The sequence below is a fragment of the Alligator mississippiensis genome, chromosome 1 (assembly GCF_030867095.1).
Source record: "Alligator mississippiensis isolate rAllMis1 chromosome 1, rAllMis1, whole genome shotgun sequence".
In the NCBI taxonomy this organism is placed as follows: Eukaryota; Metazoa; Chordata; order Crocodylia; family Alligatoridae; genus Alligator; species Alligator mississippiensis.
In genome coordinates, this window is record NC_081824.1 from 417,368,550 (window position 1) to 417,391,662 (window position 23,113).

A 23,113-nucleotide genomic window follows, 5' to 3' on the forward strand; every position below is an offset into this window, starting at 1 on the left:
TGTAGCAGAGGTGGAGATTTAATTTCAGACCTGAGTTTCAGTTTAGTACCTTAACTATGTCTCTCTATGCTCTTCTCCCTACCTTGCCTCCATTTGTTCATGGAATCTACAGTTTTTAGTTCATGTCAACAGAGTAACAGACCTAATCATGCAAAGCTCTCCAGGGTCATCTGCCCTTCTCCTTCCATCTCCTCTTTTCATCATCAGAGGTTTTCAAGAAAATACAAGCATTTTTTTGGGATGGTTTAGGAAAAGTACATTCAGCATTTGTGCAAGGTGTTGGACTAGATGACCCTTAGGATCCTTTCTGTCCCTGCCGTTCTCACACACTGCATATTGATTTTGCATTTCTGTCCATTTTTTTTTGTTTCCCTCTTTTGTTAATACTCTCCCTCTGTGCCCAACCATGTGTTTAGAAACTATTTCACAAAGCACATAGATTCCAAATCCCATTGTCAGAGTCAAAAAACATGTAGCTACAGAAAAAAAAGCAAGCTATGATCGTCCGAGTATCTCATTTTGTTTTCAGAATAATGATGTATGTGTGTAATCATTTTAAATCAGAAGTTATTCATGCGTTACAATTGAACGATATTAATCAGGAAGTGTCATTGTTATGCCAACCCTGATAATATAACTTCATAGATTTTTTTTTTGTCTTTTCATTCTGTGCTGTTGAAGTGTTCTTTTTCTCTGAAACTCATACAAGCTCACTTTTCTCTTTGGAGCAATTCTGATAAGTTTGCCAAAGATAAAAATAGCTTTCATCCATGTTTCATCTGTTAAAAATGAGCTGTGCAGCTCTGGGTAAGCTAAGGAAAATGAATGCACAATCAGGGGAAGGTGAAAGGAAGTAAAGAACTGATATGGCAGAAGAAAATAAAGCTTGGGTTGGCAGAAAGTGGGACTTCGGGGGAAGATAGAATTACAAGACATAAAAAGAATTACAAGACATAAAAAATTAGATGTGAGGAATGTAAAATTTGTTAGTCAATTTGTCCATGCAGATATAGCCAAGAACTGAGGAGTGCTTTATTCTAAAAAGACTGACTTCAGATAACTTACTAAAATGAAGCTCTCTTGACTCCTAGGCTAAGTACAGACATTCAAAATGCCTGAGGCTGAATCGATTCAGTCTTTGTAGGTTAGTCTAAACTGCAGAGATGAAATTGAAACAGAAGTGAACAGACATTTACCTTTGATTCAAGAATTGCAGCCACATGCCTGCAGTGGCTCAGGCCAGAAGCCAGGGGGTGCTAGAGCACAGCTCTCTGGCTGTGTGTTCACTTCCTCTTCCTGCTGCCCCAGAGGTCTCTGGGATTCAAAATCAGAGCAGCAGGACTCTGCAGGGTTGCTCATCACTTCCTCTTCCTGCTTCCAGGTACCTCTGGGATTTGTGGTCCACGGTCACAGCCAGCAGTAAGTTTCAGTCGAGGAAGGGGTGTTTAACCCCCTCCCTGGCCCTAGTCCCCAGCCAGGGCTTGCCTGGGGAGGGCAGTCACTACCCTGTAGACTGGGTTGCATCCCCCTACACCCTTGTCAACCAGCCTTCCCTGCTCCAGGTAGGGAACAGAGGGGCAGGGTCAGCTCTGCTCTCTGGATCAGATAGCTCAGCCCAGCCCCGGGCTGAAAAGCATGCTGGGATGCTGGGGGACTCTGATTTACTTGACCGAGGAAGGAGTCTGGGACAGAAGTTTCATAAACTGGTTTGATCCAGATCAGTTAAATCTGACACTACATTCAACCAGGTTTATCTAACTAGTTTCAGCCATTTTAAAAGTGGTTTATGTGCACTGAGTTTTTGTTATGTTACAGGTTTAAACCAGTTTTTGATCACTTAAACCGGTTTAATGGTAACTTCTGTCCCTAGCCCTAAACTCCCATAAACTTGGAGAGAAGTGTGTGTGGGATGTGACTATTACCTATATGTTATACATCCACCTAATAATGAATGTTGGTGTGGCTTATGAACTGCCATTCATTATAATGTTATGGAGAGATGGGGAAGGGGTGGTGGGGGAAAAGTTCATATTGCTCACATTATTTCACAGGGTTTTTTTTTTCAAAGGAAGATTGCTACCTAGTGAGGCTGTGTGCAGGTGCCCTTCATCTGGCACAGATTCTGCCAGTCCTTTGCTTACTTATAATTTTAGCTGTAAGCAGTTACCACAGAATCCCAAATCAGTGCTATGATTTTTACCTCCCAAAGATAATCAGTCTAGCTGAGGATGTTGGGGAAAAAAAGGAGAAGCCTGCAAGGATGTGAGCTACCTGAACAAGGGTCTGCCACTAAAACATGTCCTCTTTGCCTGTGAAACTCTATACCAGTGGTGCAACCAGTAATTTTGATACTCTGATGAGAGAATCCTGACCTGGGAGAATCAAAGCCCAGACCCCCCCTGGCTACTACTGTCTCATTGTGGGATTCCTACACAGCAGTGGCTGCTGCCATGTGGGCACCCCATCTAAATTGGCACCCAGGCCTGCTCCACTTGCTCATCCCTAATTATACTCCTGCTTTGTACTAGCATAGCAGAGGTACCAGAGAGAAAAGGGAAGGGAGTGGCTTTCTTATTTATTTATTTTACCATTTAAAGAAATGTTCTTTTTACTTAGAATCCAGAAGAAGCAACAAAACTATTGAAAGGTTCTTTTTTTTCAATTGGATCCTGGAGATTATATGTAGTTGAAAGTACAGCATGCTAAATTGAAGCAGTGCATAAGGATGAATACCTTGTCTAATTCTTGTGGGTGAACACTTCCAGATTTTTTTAATGAGGCTATCTGGTTCAAAGTCTGCTTTTATAAGTACCTGTTCCCTCCTCTTTCCTTGCCTTCCAAGATAATCTCTGGTAGAAGATGACTCTGTTAGAGGAAAAGGAAATGATCCCTATTTTCACTTTGGTAGACCTCTTACAAGGATGGTCCAAAGGCCACTTACAGTATGATTCTGGATCTAAATTCCCTTACAACTTGACGTGTGTAAGCATGATCAAGAACTGGACATCAAAGTGGACTCACTCAGGCGCCATAGGTCTGGCAGCTACATTTGAACTCTGTTAAAACCTAGATTGGACTCCTAATAGAGAATGTAGCAGTTCTAACTGAAGTGTAATTACAATATAATTTTTAATGCATATTTTCACTACAAAACCCTCCTGTTTGGTTGTGTGTCAGATACTATATACATGGAAACCTAACTTATATTGGGAGCTCCAGTTAAGAGTCTGCCAAGTGAAATCTCTAATCTGCTTCAGATTTAATTTTTCTGGATGAAGAGATTAATTTAGGTCTTGCGTTTTTGTATATCGTGTGAGTGACATTGTAATGTTAAAGCCACAGTACTGTTTTTGAACAAATACAGCATGTTATCAACAGGACTTATTAGAGTTAGTGCTGCATTTAGAGAGGCTGTCCTTTGTATCCTTCGTAGAGAATGTTCCTTTGCTAAAAATACTCACAAAAGGATGTCTTGAGCTCTGTGATGCCCCGTCATTCAATTAAGGGCTACATGTCTTTTTTTTTTAAATGTTACAACAGTTAATTAGAGTTTACAGAATGCTCATCAAATTCAAAAAAGATGATAAAACTATGAATAATGACCTGGGAATGGATCAGCTATTTTATCATAAATGAATGTCAATGAAGTATAATTTTCTGCTTTAGCAGAATTTCTGCACCTGATAATATCCTTAATACTTTTTAATTAAAAGGTTAATCTGTTGTAGAAATTGCTTTTCTCTGAAGCCACCTGAAATCAATTTGAACCCAATTACAAGTGGTTATCTATTGTGTATGTGGTTAAAGATTAGAGAATATATTTCTGCTTGTCAGGAGACATTGGGTAGGTTTTGAATGTCATGACCAGAGGTGATTTTGAATACTTGAGTGCTTTTTAATGAGCATGGAGAAACCATTAGAAAATGTAATCAGTCATATTTGATGACTTGACCTTGGGACTTAGATAACAAGGGGTCTAATCATTTATGTCTTAAGTGCCACCAGGATTTGTTCTCTTGAAATCACTTGGCCATTGCCTGCTCATGAAGAAGGTAATCCCCTTTGAAAAAAAGAAAAATTGCAAAAACTTCAAGCAAGTTACATAAATAGGTCCATGTAACAGGGAACCCTAGCCCTGTTACCAGGAAGCAGAGTGGCCTTGTAACAGGGAACCCTAGCCCTGTTATCAAGAAACAGGGCGGCTCCTTTAAATCCAGAACCTTCCAGGTGCAGCAGCCGGTCAAGCAGGGGTTAAGGATTGAGCCCTGCCAGCTGGTCGGGTGACAAGAAGGGGAAGGCCAGAACCATATAAGCCACAAGTGGAGAAGGCCAGGGAGGCAGCAGAGAAGGAGACTCCCGATGACTATGGAGAATCTGCGGCAGCCTCCTTGGGAAGAATACACCATGCTGTGAGACAGAATCACAATCACATGTACGCGGGCACTTTGCCTCTCTTATTTTTTTTTATTTTCATTATATGGCCATAGGGGCCTATGGTTTATGTTTAATGTTAAAATGCCAGTGGTTTGTAGCTGAGGCTGTAGGGGAGGAGGAGACCTCATTAGCACCGAGGGGCATCATGATAGAGGGCTCAAGAAGCCCTGATGCATTAGAGGTGCAGCACTAGGGCAATGAGCCTGAGGTCACTTGAAGGGGAGATAGGAGCCTTGAAGCCAGGTCCTAGTGGGTGGACTTAGGTGAAAGGCCCTAACTACAGAAAGAGGGGTAAAGCCAGAGGGGCCTGAGGCCCCAACAGCCTGGTGCCACAGGGGTGCAGTGTAGAAGGGCCAGTAGGCCTGGTGTTGTGGAAAGTATGGAATGGAGGGCCTTGAGCCCAAGCGAGTTAGAGAGCTAAAGCCTCGGAGTCAAGCCCTGATTAGTGGGTTTTGACTGACAGGCCTAGCTAGAGAGAGAGGGAGTAAGCCCACAGTGGCTGAGACCCCAACATAAAGAGACATTTATAAAATATCTGTGAGGCACAGGGCATATAAAGGGAGGTAGGAGCATGCATTTTTGCCCTTAAGGCAATAGCTCATTATCCTACAGGTGGTGAGCCTGGAGCCTGTCTGGGAACCTATGGGTCAGCCTCCCTCTTTTTTTTTAGAACCAAGTAACATCAAGATGTGGCAGGAGAGTAAAAAGCTGGGGGGGTGGGAAGCTGATCCCCAGAGAAGGAACATTCAGCAAGACTTGATAGCAGCACACTCACCAGTCTATTTAAAAAAAAAAAAAAAAAAGGAAGCTGAAGACAGCACCCTGTCTCAGTCCAGAATACAAGTTCTTTCTCTGTGATAGCCACTTCAAAAATGATCAGCAAGATAACATTCTTCCAAGAGGTTTGAGATGTGTCGAGCTTAGTGATTTCAGTGAAGTGTGCTGTACGTGTTCATCAGTACTATAATTTTGAGCTGTGATCCATTTTGCAACAAATAAATATGTAGAGGGCTATTTCTGGAAACACATCTGGCATTTCTTTTTCACTGAAAAGCAATTAGCTGCCGATCAAGTATATCTCTTGTCAAAGGAAAGGGAATCTCTTTGGAGTCCTATGCACAGGTCTGTTGAAACCCTGCTTCTTTACTGGGCTCTAACCAGTCAGGCCCTTGCTCCTGAATGGTTACTCATTGTCATCAGAGTGAAACATAAGGGTCTGCCCGTGTGAAAGAGCAGGGTCTATGTGCTGTATTTGGTAAGCACTTTGGGATATAAAAGTTCTTCTTTCTCATTTATACTGTCCATCTTTCTTGTCCTGGATGTTGGTTGTGATCAAAGCAGTGACTCAAGCACAGGTATAATTTAACACACAAGTAGTGTCAATTGAAGTGGGGGAGCTTACTGACATAGGTGCCAGTTACTGCACGTGCTGAAGTCTGCAAGACTGAGAGCTTTGTGCATTCTTAGGGGGAAGAGAATAATAGGAATGTATAAGTGATCTTATTCATGAGAAATGAGGTAGGTTTCACTGCATATGCAGGATTAGGTCTGATGTATACTATAAATTCTAAGTGAAGATTCATGGGGTATGGGGCACACTTGGGAACAGTGGCAGCAGTAGGCAGGTTCCCCCTTCCTGCACCTGCTCCTGTGCTGCTCCCTGCAGCCTCTGGCAGGAGTGGTTTAGAACCAGTTCTGGGGTTCCCCCAACTCCCAGACAAGCTGGGAACAATGGTGGCTGTGGGTAGCTCCCCTTTTCTGCACCTGCTCCTACTGGTGTGGGGCCTCCAACTACACCTCACCCCTATGGCTCCTCCATGGACTAAGATCTGTTCCTGTTTCCCAGACTTCTTGGGGGAACCATGCATCTGGGATAGTGCAAAACTGAAGCTGGCAGCATATTACCCAACTGAGGACCATGTAATGTCTGGTGGAGCACCTCGAACTGGAGGTGGCTGTCATATGGATCAAGTTGGGGCTGGGCACTGAGGGGCTAGCAACCACTCCTATGGTGCCAGTCGCATCTGCCACACCTTTTTTCCAAAATCCTAGATTTGCCTATGATGGATGCTTGAAAGTTTGGCCATGTGGGTTATCCCTGTGTGCTTGAAGGGCTTTGAAGTAAATCAGTCAGAAGATCACTGGGAATCTGAGTATATAGTGATAATCCAATTTATAGATGCAATTTTCAAATGTATGTGTTAACAATTAATTAAAGGCCCATCATATTCAAGTAATGAACGATGTAGATGAGATGACCTGGTAAAACACTGTTTCAACAGTTTTAGGAAAAGCAGAGGGGCAGAAATTTTTTTTACCCACAAAAAGAAAATTTTCCATTACCTTATAGGCAAAAATTGTTTTGCCACCTCCAACAAAAATTGCATCATTTAGTAAAATCTGTAAAATGTTGGCACATTCTTAATGGGTGTAATAGTGCTTAAATAGTTTCATATTGGATTAAATTATTTGAAGTTTTTGTATTAAATCTGTTTACTGTGAAAACAGAGTATGCTGTAAAGCAGTGGTCTTCAACCTTTGGACTCAAAGCACCCCACCATAACTTTTGTGAACTGAGTGGCAACCAATTTTGAAGACTAATGTGTGTGTGTGTGTGTGTGTGTGTGTGTGTATGTGTGTGTGTGTGTGTGTATATATATATATATATATATATATATATATATATATAATAAATGCTTACCTCCTTGTAGAGGGGCCAGGCAGTGGGGGTGCGGGATTGACAAGGCAGGGACAAGCCTGAGTTTGCACCCATCTACTTATGTCCTCATACCTTGCTTACTCTCCTCATGCCTCTGGGCACTCTTCAAAGGTTCTGGTGGCACCCCAAGTTACTGTGGTACTCTGGTTGAGAAATACTGCTGTAAAATGTATATAGCAAAAGTATTACATTTTAGTTGTATACAACTGCATAAAACTTTCTAACTTAAACGTATGACAGGATCCTAGACCGACAGAGTAATGATGAAGAATCTACAGTATTTTTTTTTCAAAAGCAGGATGGGAGTGTTCTATTAAATGAGCCATCTGACAACAGTATCAGTAAGTGCATCATTCTAACAGTATAAATCACACTTAGTTTAGGCAGGAGAAATGACAGGAGTGTCAGAGAGGAGAAAAAAAATCAATATTCATTTCTGGGAAACTGAGTTTGAACTGGAACCCAATGGAAAGCTTTTCAATGATTCCAGTCAAAGGTGGGGGGGGGTTTTCAGAGCTCTCACCATTGCGTAGGTGTAAATTGTTAACCTTGCATAGCTCATTGACTCTTCACTGGTTTTATGATTGCTGAATGCATGGCCTTTGGTATACTTGTAAATGATTGCAATGATGATCCTAGTGTGTACTGCTAGTCAGATGGCTTTGATACCTTCTTGTTTAAAATGTTGTAATTGGTGTAGAAAAAAAAATGCTGGCAATACACTGTACTTCATGGATTAGATTAGAGAAAGCTCAGAGGGATTCAGACTGCAGCCCCAAATTCAGCAATCCAAACTGAGAATATTTTCTAGTAATCAGTGTCATCCCCCAAAAGCTCACACTGGATCAGTTACACAAACTGAACCTAAGGGCAAATGCTGGTGATTGAAGAAACACTGAAGGAAGGACAAGTTACTTCCTTCCCATATGTATTGTTTGTGCGTCTTCCCCATTCCCCTCCTCCAACAACAGCAAGGTGTGATGTGATGCAAACATATATCACGACATGACTAGACCTGGTGAAATATAGGAAGCTATTGGCAAATGTTCCAGTGTAAAAAAACTGTATCCCATCCAAAAAGGGGATTCTAGTTGTGTAACTTTTGGGACAAAATGAACCCTTTTGTTGAAATATTGATACAGGATCCAAATTTGGAAACATTCAACCAAATGCTCTATAGATGGCATATGTATCTTTATATGGAATAGCCAATTGCCCATCTAGAATGATATGGGGGGGCGGGGGAGGAGGACAGAGTGCCATCACCCAGTGCCCTGCACTTTGGTTGCTCTGCCTCTAGCCCTGGGGGCCTCCTCCCCTCCAGCGCCTCGCCCACCAGCTCTGGCTCCTCAGTCCCCACTGTCATGGGGGGAAGCATGCGGGGACGGAGCCCTGTGTCTGGACCTGCCCCTGCTCCTTTTCCAGCCCTGTTTCTCCCTGCTCCATCCTCCCCACCTGCCACATCGGATCTGGACCCCTTGCTCCCCCAACTCCTTCCCCTCTGCCTCCAAGGGGCCTGCAGGCTGGGGAGGGGGGCAAGGCCAGGCATCCATCCTCGCATCCATCCCCACTCCCTCTTCTCATCCAGCCTTGTTCCCTCTGCTTCCCTCTCCCCCACTCTCACAGAACTGAGGCAGTCTCCCCAGCCCTGCTGGTCATGGCCGGGGGGTGGGCAAGGAGGGGAACAGACCCCTCCCTGCCCAAGCTCTGGCCCTGGCTCCCCCAAGCTGAGGTCTGCACAGCAGGTGAGGGGGGAAGCCCCTGAGGTGAGGGCTTTCTCCTCCACAGTGTGACTCTGCTGGGCTGCAAAACCTCACCCCTGCCCCCTTGCTAAACCTACCAGTCAGGGTCCATTTCCCCCTCCCCACTCCTCCCCTGCGGTGGATAGGTGGGGACTTGCAAGGGCAGGGGGGGAGCATTTACAGCCTAGCAGAGCTGGGAGATGTGTGTGGTCAGTGTGGGTATCTGTCTGCCTTGGCCAACTGATGAGTGAACCTGTATTCTGTTTGTTAATGGTCCAGTCTACACAGCTTAGAGGAAGCTGCATAGATTGAATTGATTCTCCCTCAGGCTTTTTGACTGTCTGTACTTTACTTCCATGCCAGAATTATGGTTGCTTAGGCACTCATAGGCTCATGCCTTAGTTTGCCTCTCATCCATATGCATTATGAACAAGCCTTTAATCACACATACTATTTTTTTCCATCACAGTTATAAAGACTGGAACAAGTCTGGTTCTGGCTGTTTGGTTTTCTGCTAAATTGTTAGCTTGGCCCTAAACCAGGGAGAGGCATAGATAGTATCTTGTTCTAATCTTTTGTTGGTAGAATTCCCTGCCCTCAGGCTGGAATTAATGCCAGCTGCCTAATTGCTCTGCAGTTTAAAGGATTGTCACCCTGGCTTCTGTGTTGCAGGAGAATTGGAGCAGGTTCCTGGACTCCTAGAAAGAAGCAACTGAATATTTTGCCAGTGTAGGGGAAAACTTCAGGTGGTACAGAGCTGCTGTGCTAAATATACGTTTGATTTTCCCTTCTGCTGCCATACCATATCTGGATAAGGCGGGCATATGTCAAGCCTGGAGTGGTTTACATGGTACATCATTAGATCCTTGGCTAAGCATTTTGGTTAACGTAGAGCATCTTTAAGGGATGTTCATTGAAGTCAGCAGAACTACTCTTACACCCAAATTTAAATGGGTGTAACTTCAAAGGGTATATGGTTTTGTGGATCAAGTCAAGGTGTTAAGCACCTTGCTGGGGTGAGTCCTGGCAATCAAGCATGCTTTGTCAATGCAGAAGCTTAGAGCTGTGTTAGAGGAACGAATGGGTCTAGGTCTTGCTGAGATGTGAACTGCAGTGAGTGGGGAAAGGGGAACATAATGCTTCACATTATTACTACTAAACTGTATCAGGATGTCCGTTGTTTACATCACGAACCATACTGACATCAGCTGTATTTGTCTGAGACCCTATAAGGCCTTTCCTTATTGTAATTCTGATCTCTTCCCTGGGCTCCTTGGATGCTGTTGGATCCTGCTTGATAAGTGCTTGTTACTGGATAACATCACTGTATATAATGAAAATGCAGTCTTTAGTTCCTGCTTTCTCGGTGAGCACAGTTTGGCTTAGATGCCAAATCTTTGGCTCTGGAGCTCTGTGTTCTACCTCCTAGATGCCTGGACTTTATCCAGCTTTTCAGTGGTCTTTTTCAGGCAACTATGATAAAAGAGCATATTTTAGTCAGTACTGCTTTTTTAAAAATGTTTCTTATTCTGTAGATTGTCTGGATGGAGAAACCTTTAATATTAGTGGTGAGGCACATTATCTCAGGTCTTTAAAGCAAGTCTTTCTTTCTATCTGTCACATTCTTCTCTAATGGTGCATATCATTGGAGCATTTTTACTCCTGGAACAAGAGGTACCGCCAGAAAAAATCCTTGGATCATCTATTACTCTTCAATATTTAGGAAGCCGCTAACCTTTATACACTCTGCCTTCCCTCCCACCAGGAGATTTTGAGGCAGTCTTTTAACTCTTTTACTTTATGTTCTTTGCTCCGAATCTTTTTCTTTCATATGTTTACTAATGCCTGCTATTTTGAAACTTAACATTGAGGCAAAGCTGTGTTTGACATGAATTGGGCAAATAAAGTACATTCATATAAGTGTGATAGGCTTGCCAGGGGTGGCTCCACAAGCCAGACTGGCAAAGGAAGCTGGCACGCTGGCTGTAATAGTTTAAAAGTTTCCCTCACCATTCAGGTGGAGGGCTTGCCCTGCCTCTACCTGGGATGAGGCGAAGAGTCTGGACCTGGGCGAAGACCTAAAATCTCCCTTCCCTGCTTGGATAGTTTGAGCCCCAGAGGATAAAAGGGCAGCATGCCTGGCTTCCAGAGAGACCGACAACAAAGAATGAAGACGAGGGGCCTGGAAAAGCTGGTGAGAGCTGGCCAGCAGGGTGAAGCCGTTGCCCCAGAAGAGCCCTGAAACCACAGGAGGTGGCTCGGCTCTGGCCACCTGGCATATGGTGGGTCATAGCTGGGACACAAGCCCCAATGAGCCACAGGCAGCAACTTGGGCTCCTGACCACTGGCAAGAAAGCCAGGAGCTTGGTGCGCAGGGTAGCGCATGGCGGGGACCCAAGCTGCAGGAAGCTTGGGCTCCCAACCCCTGGAAGAGAAGCCAGGAGCTCAGCACATAGGGTGGTGTGCGATGAAGATCTAAGTCCTGAGCTGCAAGTGGTTGCTCTGGCTCCTGACCCCCGGCAGGGAAGCTGGGAGCCCAGCACGCAGAGCAGCGCATAGTGGGGATCCAAGCCCCAAGTCTCAAGCAGTGGCTCGGGCACCCGACCCTTCGACAGAGAAGCTGGGAGCTTAGTGTGCAGGCAGCACGTGGAGGGTCATGGAAGGACTAAAGCCTGAGCTGCACAGAGCTGCCTGGGCCTTGATGCCTGGAACCTTGCCTGCCATGTGGGAGACCTGTGTTCAATTCTTGGTTAAGGCAACTCAGGGCTGAGCTGAGGGAAGAGGGAGTCTCTACTGGGGAAGAAGGCTCTGGGTTTGTTTCCCAGTCAAGGTAACTCAGGGGTGAGTTGAGGGGAAGGGGGAAATCACCACTGGAGAGGAGGGTTCTCCCTCATCTCTTCCCCACCCCTCTGGGGTGTCTGCACTTACATTTTGTGAACCCTATGCCTTCCGTTCTCTGAACCCTGCACCTCAAGCTTTGTTATTTGATTTTCTCTGTTAAATGCATATGTATGCCTAACTCTTCGTGACTCCCTTTTGCTCCCCTCGGTCCCCATGGGTACCCAGAGGAGTGTTCCTTTACTATCTAGAGTTCCTATACCCTCTGGCATGTATATTATATCCCAACCCTGTTCCCCATTTACTAAATGGTATATGGTTCAGTCCCAATTGGTGTCCTGGCTCTACTATATAGGGAATAGGAGGAGAGCTGCACACCTCAGGCAGCTATGCCTCCCATAGCACTCCAGCACCCATTCTGATCCCTTATTGGAGAGGGGGTATATCTCTGAGTACCGCCCAGGTTACATAAGTATAAAAGCCAAGGTTCCACATTCTTGTTCAGAGGGAAAATGCCCAGAGACAGCTCTGTACAAAAGGTATTCCTATTGCTGGTCAGTCATTCCAAGTAGATGCTACTAAAAATGGCAAATAGGTCCAGATAAAATACAAAACAAATGGAATCTTTGTCCCAAAGTCCTCTGGGTCCCTGCAGCACCCACTCTGGACCTGCCCATGTTGGCCACAATAAGCAGCAGCAGTGGTGGCTAAGCAAAAGCTGTTGCTGGGTGCCAGGATAAAGCAGGACCTGGCAGCAGGCATGGCCACCTCCCCCTTGCCACTGCCAGGTCCTTCTTGCTGTAACCCCTGGAGCCCATGCTGGGGTTGCCCTGCGGCTCCCCCTGCCACCACCAGCAGCCCCACCTCTGGGTCACCCCAAGCCTGGTGGGATAGTGGCTGTGGCCAGGAGGAGCCACATGGCAGCCCCAGCATGGGCTCCAGGGTGCCACAGCACAAAGGGCCTGGCAGTGGTGAGGGGGAGGCAGCCATACCTGCCACCAGGTCTGACTTTTTTCGGTGCCCAGCAGCAGCTTCTGCCCAGTTGCCCCCACCTCCATGCCTGAGCTGCCAATGTTGAAGCCAAGCAGCAGCTCCAGCCCCTGCTCAGGGTAGAATGGTGGCCTAGAGGTGGTGCTGGTGGTGGTGAGGGCCCCAACTAAAGCTGCTTCTGCTGAAGCTGCCACACACCCATGCCCACACCAGCTCTCCACCTGCCTATAGCCCCATCCAACATAGGGACATTTGGCGAGCTGTTGTTGGGGGGGGGGGGACATGTAATGACCCAGTCCGTGACAGCTCCCCAAAACTCCCTACATGGCCCACAGGCTCTCCTGGTTAAGTAGCAGGGGAGAAGGATAGGAGAGAGTTTTCTGAGCAGCTCCCAGGTGTGCTGGCCGGGAGCGATCCCGGCCCTTTTTCACGCCGCGCAGGCTGTGGCCAGCAGCCCGGGCACGCTGGGTCGGAGAAAACAGACGGCATGCTAGAATTAGTTACACACGCTTAGTGGTTGATTTAAAGATTGTTTACTTACACCGAAGATGGTCGTGGTGTAGGCTGGACAGTTTCCCAGGCACACTCCGCTTGAATCCTCGTTTGAGGACTCAGACAATATTCGATCACTCTCACGGAGTTGTCGAGGCTCCGTGGATCCTTTTGCGCGCAGGGAGAGGGATACGTTGAGGATTGCAAACGGCGTCGGGGAGAGGCTAGAGGCTGATCAGACCTCTGTTGCCTGCTTGAAATGCGCTGGGTCCGATAGGCTCCGCAGCGCTTAGAGATCTTCACACAGCGTGAAGTCTCCTCCTCCTGGTGTTCCTGGAGTCCTCCAACTTGGGCGGAAACCACTCAAGCTTTTTATACGTCTAGCAAGCCAATCGCTAGCCGCCACGTGTGAATAATTTCACGCAAGCCAATAATGGGGCTCGAATTATCATACAAATGGCGGGAACTCTTTGCAACGAGCATTTCTTAGCTGCAAAGAAGAAATGGACACTGCAAAGAAAGCTATAATTTGGCGGGAAAATAATTCGGTGGTGCCAAAGCACACACAAAACAAAAATCACACCCTTGGGTTGTGACACCAGGAAGCAGAGAAACAACTGCCTCTTCAGTTTAGTACCTCAACAAGGTCATGGCCTACAGCATGCAGTGTAGGCAATGTTCATATTGGTGCTTTCAATCCTTCCCTCAAGACCCACAGGTACCAGAGGTAGGATGAAGAAATCTCCCTAATGTCATTACTTACATCAAGATACCTGGATAGAAGGCAGCTTGATCAGTATAAAGGTCCTCATCTTGAGAGGACGAAGTAGTAAAAGCTAAGGCAAAAAGGTATGACCTCTCAGATCATATTGTTTCAAGTAAAGCGTGGTGAAAGTTTTTGGATGGACAGATTATTTGATGAAAAATGTTATGTCATTTCCGGTTGTCAAAAATATCTAGTGTATTTATATTAAATGTAGCCAATAATTTTGAGCAAAAATGAAGAGGAATGTCAGCAAAGTCTCATAAAATCATTTTGACTTTTGAAAAGACAACTTTGTTTTGAAACTTGCTTACATTTGATAAATAAGCAAGGGTTAAAGGGCTAAGCATGGATGTGCAATTCTTTTGTTTTTAAATTCAAACAAAATATTTTGGTTGACCCAAAGTGAAACTTTTTTTGGTTTTGTTCCTTTCCTGAGCAAGTCAAAATTTCAATTGCAGCCAACACAAAACAGAGATTTTTTATTATATTTTTTGTTTGCTGGCCGAACTGAAAAACATTTATTCATAGAGCTCTTTGGGTGAGTAGGCCAGGTCTAGGGAAAACCTTTGCTTAGGGAGGAAGGTTTTCCACAGGATAGTATAGGGAGAATAGAAGTCAGTCATTGATATGGGTGGAGGAAGAGGTAAGGCTTAATTGAGATCAAATTTTCAAAGTATTTATGGTTTGTAGATGACTGATTTAAGAACTAACACTTGGTACTATTTAACATTTTGTATTATGGTAGCATCTGGAGGCAAGGGCTTTATTATATTAGTTACTAATAAGCAGGGATCCTGGTTTTCTCTGATTTAAAAAATCCCCAATTTTTGGTTAAAAAAAGTAACCACAAGTCTGCATTTTTCAGTGAATAAAATGGAACATCCATCTATCCATCCATCCATTTAAATCACAGAAAAAGTGGACTCGGAGTTACTTTTTTTTAACTGAAAATTGGGGATTTTTTTAAATCGGAGAAAACCAGAATCCCTGCTAATAAGTGGGTGCTGACATCAATTGATTTATTCCTCTTTTTAGAAGAAGTTTTAGGGAAGGTATGGTAGCTGCCTATAGACTGACACAGTTGCTAGCATCTTGTGTTTGGCTACTAATGTAATACAAATAACTCTTGGATGCATCACCAAACCAAATTTGGAAAACTGCTTGAGGTTCCTCTCATCGCTAACTATAAACTGAGCATATTTTGTTAATGTATTAAGCAGGTGTGTTTGGATTTTGAATAGTGTGTTTGGTGCATTTAGGCCACATCTACTTGAGACAACTGTGCAGTAGCTTCACATGGCACGAGGAGCGATGCGATGCTACTGCACAGTAGTAATGAGCAACTATGCAGTCAGTATCACCTAAAAATGGTTTGGTGATGCTACTGTGCAGCAACTCCAGGTACTGTACAGTCATTTAGTGCTTGTGCATACAAGTACTAAATGGTTGCACAGTAATGATTGCAGTCAGCAGTCCATATAGATGTGGCCTTAGAATACAGATGTGTGTGCGCGTGCACATGCACTTGCATGTATGCTAACATTCTCTGGTCCCATGTCAGTTGTCCTGGTACACACTACTGTAATAAAATTTAGTTTGTAGAGCTTTCCTTTTCAAAAGGAATGTGTTTTTATGCAGTGTGTAGTCTAAAATGTGTGCTAGGTTCATAAGGCATTGATCTAAGCTTAAAAAACAGGTCATCTAAAAACAGTGGCAGAGTCTATTCGACAATCAAACTTGTGGTTAACTGTATCATCAAACAGGGAAATGTGGTGGCATCTTCTGGCTATCTAGAGGATAAAAAAACAAGCAAACCTGGGTGTAGACTCTGGGTGTGGTATTGCATACTGCAAATGAGCTCTAATTCATGGCTCCAGTTGAATAAATATTTGGCATTAATCGGCGCCCTATGGGGCTCATATAATGTCATGTTTCTCAAGTGGATTCAGCCAACAGCACCATAATTAAATCAATTACACTGTAGTCTTCTGACACAATGGTAGGTTGCTGATATTCTTATGTTGATTGCTAGGTAGCACTCTATAATAGTAATTCATGCTTTCTTACTTCTAGGTTTATGTAATGCATGCTTGAATTTATCTTGTTTTAATTCTAAATAATCCATTTATGACTGAAAGGCGGGAATATTAATTCCTTAATAAACCCCTTTTCATTTATATTGCTTCTCCAAAACTTGTAGCCATACAGAAAAAAACTAAGGAAACTATTGGATTTACTCATCTTGTAATTGAAGTTGTTGAATGTGCATCCTACGCATGATCATAGCTGAAACTTGAACTAAGATCTTCATGGTCCATAGGTAGCCGCCTTCTCACATGAGTCAAAAGGAAGCTTCCTGCCAGCCAAGCCAGTAGACACTGTGTTAAGCTTGTATCAATTGGAAGCCAGACTTTGAAAATGTCTACAAATTACTGCATTAAAGAATGATTTATTCAGTAAAATGTTAGTAAACAAGGGCCTACTGCTACTATGATTCACTATGTTACTGCTCAGTTACTGCACAATTCTCCTTTAGGGCTGAGGAGGACTGCAGACACAGTGGAATGAGTGCTGTTCTGCCACATGAGGAGTGAGCCAAAGTATGATGGACTATTTGAGGAGTCCCCAAGATTTGTGAAGTGATGAAAAACACTAAAGTGGAAGCAGGGATTAAAGGCAGTGTACTGTTGTTGTTCACTATAGCAGAGACTGAGGAAGGGTAACAGCAGTGTTCAACCACATATAGAAATACAGTGCCTTATCTTGTTCTCAGTTAGGTGTTTTGGCATGTGCATGGAGAAGGCAGCTAAGTCTTGTCTTTCTGGAAGGAAGGGTGGTTTTGAGGTTATGACACAGGATGGAGAGTTAGACGGTCCATATTCTAAGATTAGCCTTGCCACAGACTCTCTATGTTAATTTTAGCAAGTTCCTTACCTCTGTGTGCTCAGGTTTTCTTATCTGTGAACTGGAGAACATAGCACAACCTTTTCCCACCAAGGTATCATCAGGCATAACTTGTTAGGGTCCAATTCTGAATTCTCTTATTCATATTACTAGTCTTAAACTACAATGGGAGTACTTCTGCAAATGAAGTTATGTGCACAATTGGTCTAATGTTTTCAAAGAGGTCTCATAGCATGGTGACAAGCACCATAGACACCCTTAGCTGAAAACTAGAGATACTAGGTGCAGCTGCTTGAAAATATTTCAATTTTGGGGGAATTACATTTTTTTGCCAAAATGGTATCACTTACGAAAACTTTCCCCACTCTTTGATTCCCATGTAGGTGCAGCTCTCTCTTTAATGACTTAACAAGTTAGCCAACACCTCAGTTTAGGAAGTCGGGTGGTAAAAATTTTTATTTTATATTACAGAAGAACCTTCTTTTGTAGATACACTATGAGCTGTAAGTGATAGTATAGATAATAGAAACATCAGTTCAAGCCTCCAGTTGCCTTTCTAAATCTTGAATGCTGAAAAGGAAACACCCATCCTAATGAAAATAAACCTTTTAAAATTTTTGGTCTCTATTTCAGCATCTCTCCTTCTGTTGCTGCCACTACTTAATAGTTGGAAAGTGCTCCTGGTGAGTACCAGAAAGCATCAGATATTCTACAGATGTAAGTTGTATCCAAGGTACTCTCCAAATAACCTGTGGAGAAATAAATAGGGATGAGAAACTGAATCTGCGTGTCCCCCATCAGCAGGATTAGGAGTAGTGGATGACCAAGGCACCAGCCCCAGGTGCCCACCTAGAGGGGACACAAGAATGGTAGCTGCCACTGCTGCTGGCCCAGCTGCTGCCACTGCCATATCTGACCTGGCCCCTTCTGTGGCCCAGATACAAACCCTTTGTTCCCCATGGCAGTTTAGAGCCCTACCTTATGGGCAAACATTTTTTAAAAGCAAGCCTAGGAACAGCAAAGAGATTTGAGATTAAGCCACAGTGAGAAAGGAGGCAGGAATCCAGATGGCCACCCTCCTATATCAACACTGCATACACGAGAATCAAAAGGAGAAAATGTCACAAATGTAAACAGTGCAAGAGAGCAAGCCATAATGCTTGGACTGGCCATAATCCAGGCGTCCACCCTCTTATCACACAACACACTGTGATCAAACACGGGAGCGGGCCATCGCTTCTGTGATTGAAGCATCTAATGAATGTTTGCATGGGGAGCAAGACCAGAGGCTGGCTCGGTGGAGAGAGGCGGAAAGAAGGCTTGTGAGCACGTGGCAAATTGCCTGACCAGCACAGCATGCAGCAGGGGAGGAAAGACATGAAACAAAAGCCTTCCTGCAGGGGCAAAGAGAAGAGACCAACTGCTGACAGAAATGAAACAACACAGTTCACTGTAGAGGCCAGAACTGCTGGGGCAAGCAAGGCCAATAGTTGTAAAAACAAAGTTTTAAAATAGGAAATGTAGCATGTAGGATTGCCCCCTGTTCTTTTCCATCCTGTGCGTGTTTAATTAAACACCTCCAAATCACCATCTAGCAAATTGGCAGCTGGGTCCATCTCTGAGAGTGGGACCATCCTATTCCTGGGACAGTGTTAACCTTAAAACCTGGAGAGCAGCACACTGTGCCATTACCAGTTTAACACTGCTGCTGGGTGATCCAGCTCTGTCTGTTGATCTTTTATTTGCATGGCTCCACTTCACCTCCCAGGGCTCCAGCTCTACTATCATTTGTTTCATCAAAATATTTCATTCCCCCAGTTGCCAGCAAACACTCCAAACACCATAGTTTGAGAATGACTGACAGAGCTGACCACAGCCATGAAGCTGGTTTTCTTTACCAGCTGCCAATAGCAAGACCAGTGCAGTCCTATTCATTCTCCCAGACTCTGCTTATGTAGCCCTGGTGTACATGGGTATGCACTCTTTTCTCCAGTTGAAGGGGATTGTTAGCTGGCAAGTGTGCTGTGGATGAAACTGCAGGCTTCTCACAGTTTCCCTCTGTCCCAAAGGAACCAGGCCAGGATAATCTGGAACTTAACTATATACAAATTTATTATTATTTACATAAGTGGGTAAAAGATTAACATAAATATAAACATATGTACAGATATATATTATATAAGTATATATTCAGATATATAACTATAAACCTTATTATCTGCAATGGGTTACCACCACCGGGGTTTCAGGTAAGTACAGGTAAGCATCAAGGAATTGATCCCAGCAGAGTCCTGGCTCTGAGTCATATACTCTACACTTTATTAAACTACTAATATACAATTATAAAAATAGACAAAATATAAGTCACAGTGTTACAAAATAGGAGAACCTCTCTCACAAAATATAAGGTGCATAAATATCAAAAATAAACTTGACTCTTCAAAAGTCCCCAAAGCCCAGGTTGTTCCTCAGGCCTTGGCTGCACTCCAGTGACTAGTGCAAGGGGAAATCCTAATGCCCTTGTGCCTTTCACAAAGCACGAACAAAGCCTATAAACTCAGAGGGGCCCTTTTCCCCTGGGATCTCCCCTCCAGGAGTCCCTTACTAGCCAGAAGGAATTTCCCCTCCCCAGTGGGAATCCTTTTCCTCAGCAACTCACGACTCTGGGGTCCACAGCAAGTGGTCCTTGGCCCATCATGTGTGTTGCTCCTTGCTTGCAGCAGCCTCTTGGGTTTTTGATTCCTTCTGGGCCGCTTGTCCACTTGGAGCCCCGAGCACTGTCACGTGCTCCCAGCGGCTTTGCCTTCTGGTAAGGGTTGGAGACCCAGGTCACTGTGTGCAACACTGAGGCTTGGTCCACTCCCGGACCCTCTGTGCAGCATTGTCTGCACCAAATTGTTGGCTCTGTGTCAGGGGACCCAGACCTGAGCTGCCACAAGTGGCTCCCAAGGTCTTGATGCCTACTGGACTGCTCCATACCACAATGTCAGCATCAACTGCCTGGCTCTGAGCCAGGGGTGGCAGACCTGGGTCCTTGAGTGGCTCCCAGGGTCCTGCTCTGTGCACCAGCCTGTGCACCATGCTCCTGGCCACACACCAGGGGTGGCAGGACCCAGCTGCCTCATGCAGCTCCTAGGGTCTGGCTCCATGCACCGAGCTGTGCACTGTTCACCACTCCCAGGGCAGGGCTGGGGATGTGACTGCTCACCACTCCCATTTGCAAGGGAGGATTTGGGGCCCTTTAGGGCAATGGATTCGCCCTGCTGGCCAGCTCACACCATCTTCTTTGTCCGTCCTCTTCTTTGTCCCTCGATGTACCCACCGTGTGCAGGGCATGCTGCTTATTTTATACCTTTCGGAGGCTCCACCCCTGGATTGCAAACAGACCAATCAGGTTGAAGCAAAGTACAGGCTTCAACCGGGTTGGGGTGGGGCAAGCCACTCCCAGCAGCTACTTGATTGGTGGATGTGTTCCACTGATCACAATGAAGGTTCTCTGAGCCTGGATGTGCCAGGCTGTTATTGGTAAGTCCGCCACACTTACAATAAGAAAATCATACACAGAATTAAAAACTAGAACATGTATTGTAGGGGCATTTATATGCCAGGGCATCTAAAAGCAAGGCAGTGTCAGTACGTGGGGTGAAAAAACACTCTCTTTCTGCCTTCTCTCCAGATTCTACACCTGCATTAACGATGAAACAATGCAATGTATGTAGTACAACTCTGTAAAGTGTTGCTGTTGCTCCTATTTTCACATTTGCTTTTTTTTGTTGTTCTGCTCACCAAAGGGTTAACAGTGCATTAGGAATGGGGGGAATAAGGAGGGTGATTGGAAATAATATATTGCTTCTGCTTCATCTTTTATAGAATCATAAAAATTAGAAATGGAGAAGATACATTAAGTTATATAGAGTAAAAGGCTTCTAAATGATTTAGCAGAAAGTTAGAAATATCTTCTAGAGCTGTATTTCTAAGTACTTGATTCCATTTTTAAAATAGAATTTAATCTCCTAAATCATTTAGGACCAGATTTACAAAGGTAATAGAGCACCTCTAAATCTGGGTGGGGTACCTATTTGAATTTAAAGATGTGCATAAGGCTGTTAGTAACTCATTAAAAGTAAAGAGGAGTTAGGCACTGAAGTGACTTAGGTGCTTCATGGGATATACAAAAGCATTTATATTGAATTGTGGTATATTTGCAAGTCTGGACCTTAAACAGGTTCACAAATGTTATCCCAAGTTACTGTTTTCTACTTGGCCCTGTATTTTCTGTTGCTTCTGCTACACTTTAAATTGAAAGGGAATTTCCCTGCTTCCCTTAGAACACGGATGTCAAACTCGCTTGACCCTGAGAGCCAGACAAAGCCACAGGGCTTCTTGTGGGCTGGATGACTTAGCTCCAGTGGCAGCATGGCAGCTGGACAGCATAGCTTTGGAGCCATTGAGTTGGTGAGGCTCTGAAAGCCAGGGGGCAAACACCACTGTCGCTGACCTCTCTTTTTCCCTACCACTGGTTTTAATTACCCATGGCAACCAAATATCCTGAATTCAGTGGCAGGCAAGGAGATTGGGGGAAGTTCACCCCCAGGTTCCTGAGGTGTGCCAGTAAAGTGGATCTGACAGCCATGCTGACAAGCTCTGTGGGCTGTAATATGACTACTGTCCACAAGCTGCCAGTTGGACAGCCCTGCCTTAAATCTAAGAGATTCTGGTAGGAAAACAATCCCACTGCTATGCTTTTTGCTTTTTACAGATAGTATTAGGGGATCATAGTACCATAGGCAAGTAGGCATGTAAGTCTTCTAGTCCATCTCCCTGTTCAAGAGAGGCTCACCCCTGACTAAACCATCTCAGTCAAGTGTCTGTCCAACCTGCTCTTGGAAATTTCCAGGGATGGAGATTCCACAACTTCTCTAGGTAGCCTGCTCCAATGCTTAACCACCCTCATAGTCAGAAAGTTCCTCTTAAGCTCCAACCTAAATTTCTTCTCCTGCAGTCTGAGGCCATTATTCCTAGTCCTGTCCCTTATTGTCATAGAGAAAAGTCCATCCTATCTGTAATCACCCTTCAGGTATTTGCATTTTGTTATCAAATCCCCCTCTCAGTCTTCTCTTCTCTAGACACATAACCCTAAAATGTCTTCTTCAGACTTAATAAAGTAAAATCAAGGTCCTGCCAAAGTTAAAAAGTCAATGAAAGTGTTACCATATTCTACAATGCAGTCAGGACTTCTCCATCTTTCTGCCTCACTTGTGTTGCCTATTGCTCGCTATCCTGATGTCATTTCTGGTGTTTGAAGATTATGAAGCCACCTAAATGAATAAGGAGCGTTTAAGCAGTTGTGTGCTGAACTTGACCCTTTCACCCAGCTTGAGGACAGCTGACTGAAGGGTGGAAGACCTTTGGTTTATTCAGATTCCATGGTGGGCCTGAAATTAAAATGGGAGAAGGTAGGCAAACTACTTCAACTATTTACAAGCAAGTGGTTGCTTTTAATTAACAAAGATAGAATTTGAGGAAGGACTCAGAGAAGAGGGAGCTCTAATTCACCACAGAACAAAGTTATTTCTACATTCTTTTAACTGGGGAACCTTTACACAAAGGCTAGATAAGTCATGAACAAAATTCTCCCTGGGCTTAAACCCACTAGTGAAGACAATGGATTTATAGCAAAGTTGCCTTTAACTTCAGTAACTCTGGATGTATCTACATGAGACACTATGTTGCTGTAGCAATAAGCTACAGCAACGTAGCTTGTCACTATGGTGATGTAGTGTCAGTGGGCACTAATCATGATGCCACCGCTATTGCTCAGTAGCAATGAGCTCCTGTGCAGTAGGGTCGAAAACGACCCGTGTGCTGCCGGGACTGCACAGTACCAGTGGGTGCTGCATAGTCATTTAGTACTTGCTAAATTTAGTACTTTAGCAAGTACTAAATGAATGCGCAGTACCAACTGTGCAGTCAGGGGCATGTGTAGATGCACCCTCTATGTATCGGACTGAGCAACAGCCTCCACTAGTAGTAATATGTTTTTAAAGGCACCACAATTTGGAAATGGGACACTGTATCAAGCTGCTCTGTGAGGTCTGACTAGTTTCAGTGGCCAAAAGAAACTTGTTGATCCCTGTGAATGTGTTGCTCAGAATATTAGGCATTAGGGCTATCTCACAGTTCAGCAAACATGAGCACTTGTGTCAATGACCATGCAGAAAAATCAAG

General features: G+C 44.4%; 1 long non-coding RNA gene across 1 annotated transcript in view; it reads left to right on the top strand.

The window, feature by feature from the left end:
- The first annotated feature begins 1,290 nt into the window (after positions 1–1,290).
- The window catches only part of LOC109284118 (uncharacterized), a 31,383-nt gene continuing 9,560 nt past the window's right edge, over positions 1,291–23,113 (top strand). Inside the window, exons 1-2 of the long non-coding RNA XR_002091454.2 lie at positions 1,291–1,419; positions 4,228–4,432. This is a non-coding gene — a long non-coding RNA (uncharacterized LOC109284118). The remainder of the gene's footprint in view (positions 1,420–4,227; positions 4,433–23,113) is intronic.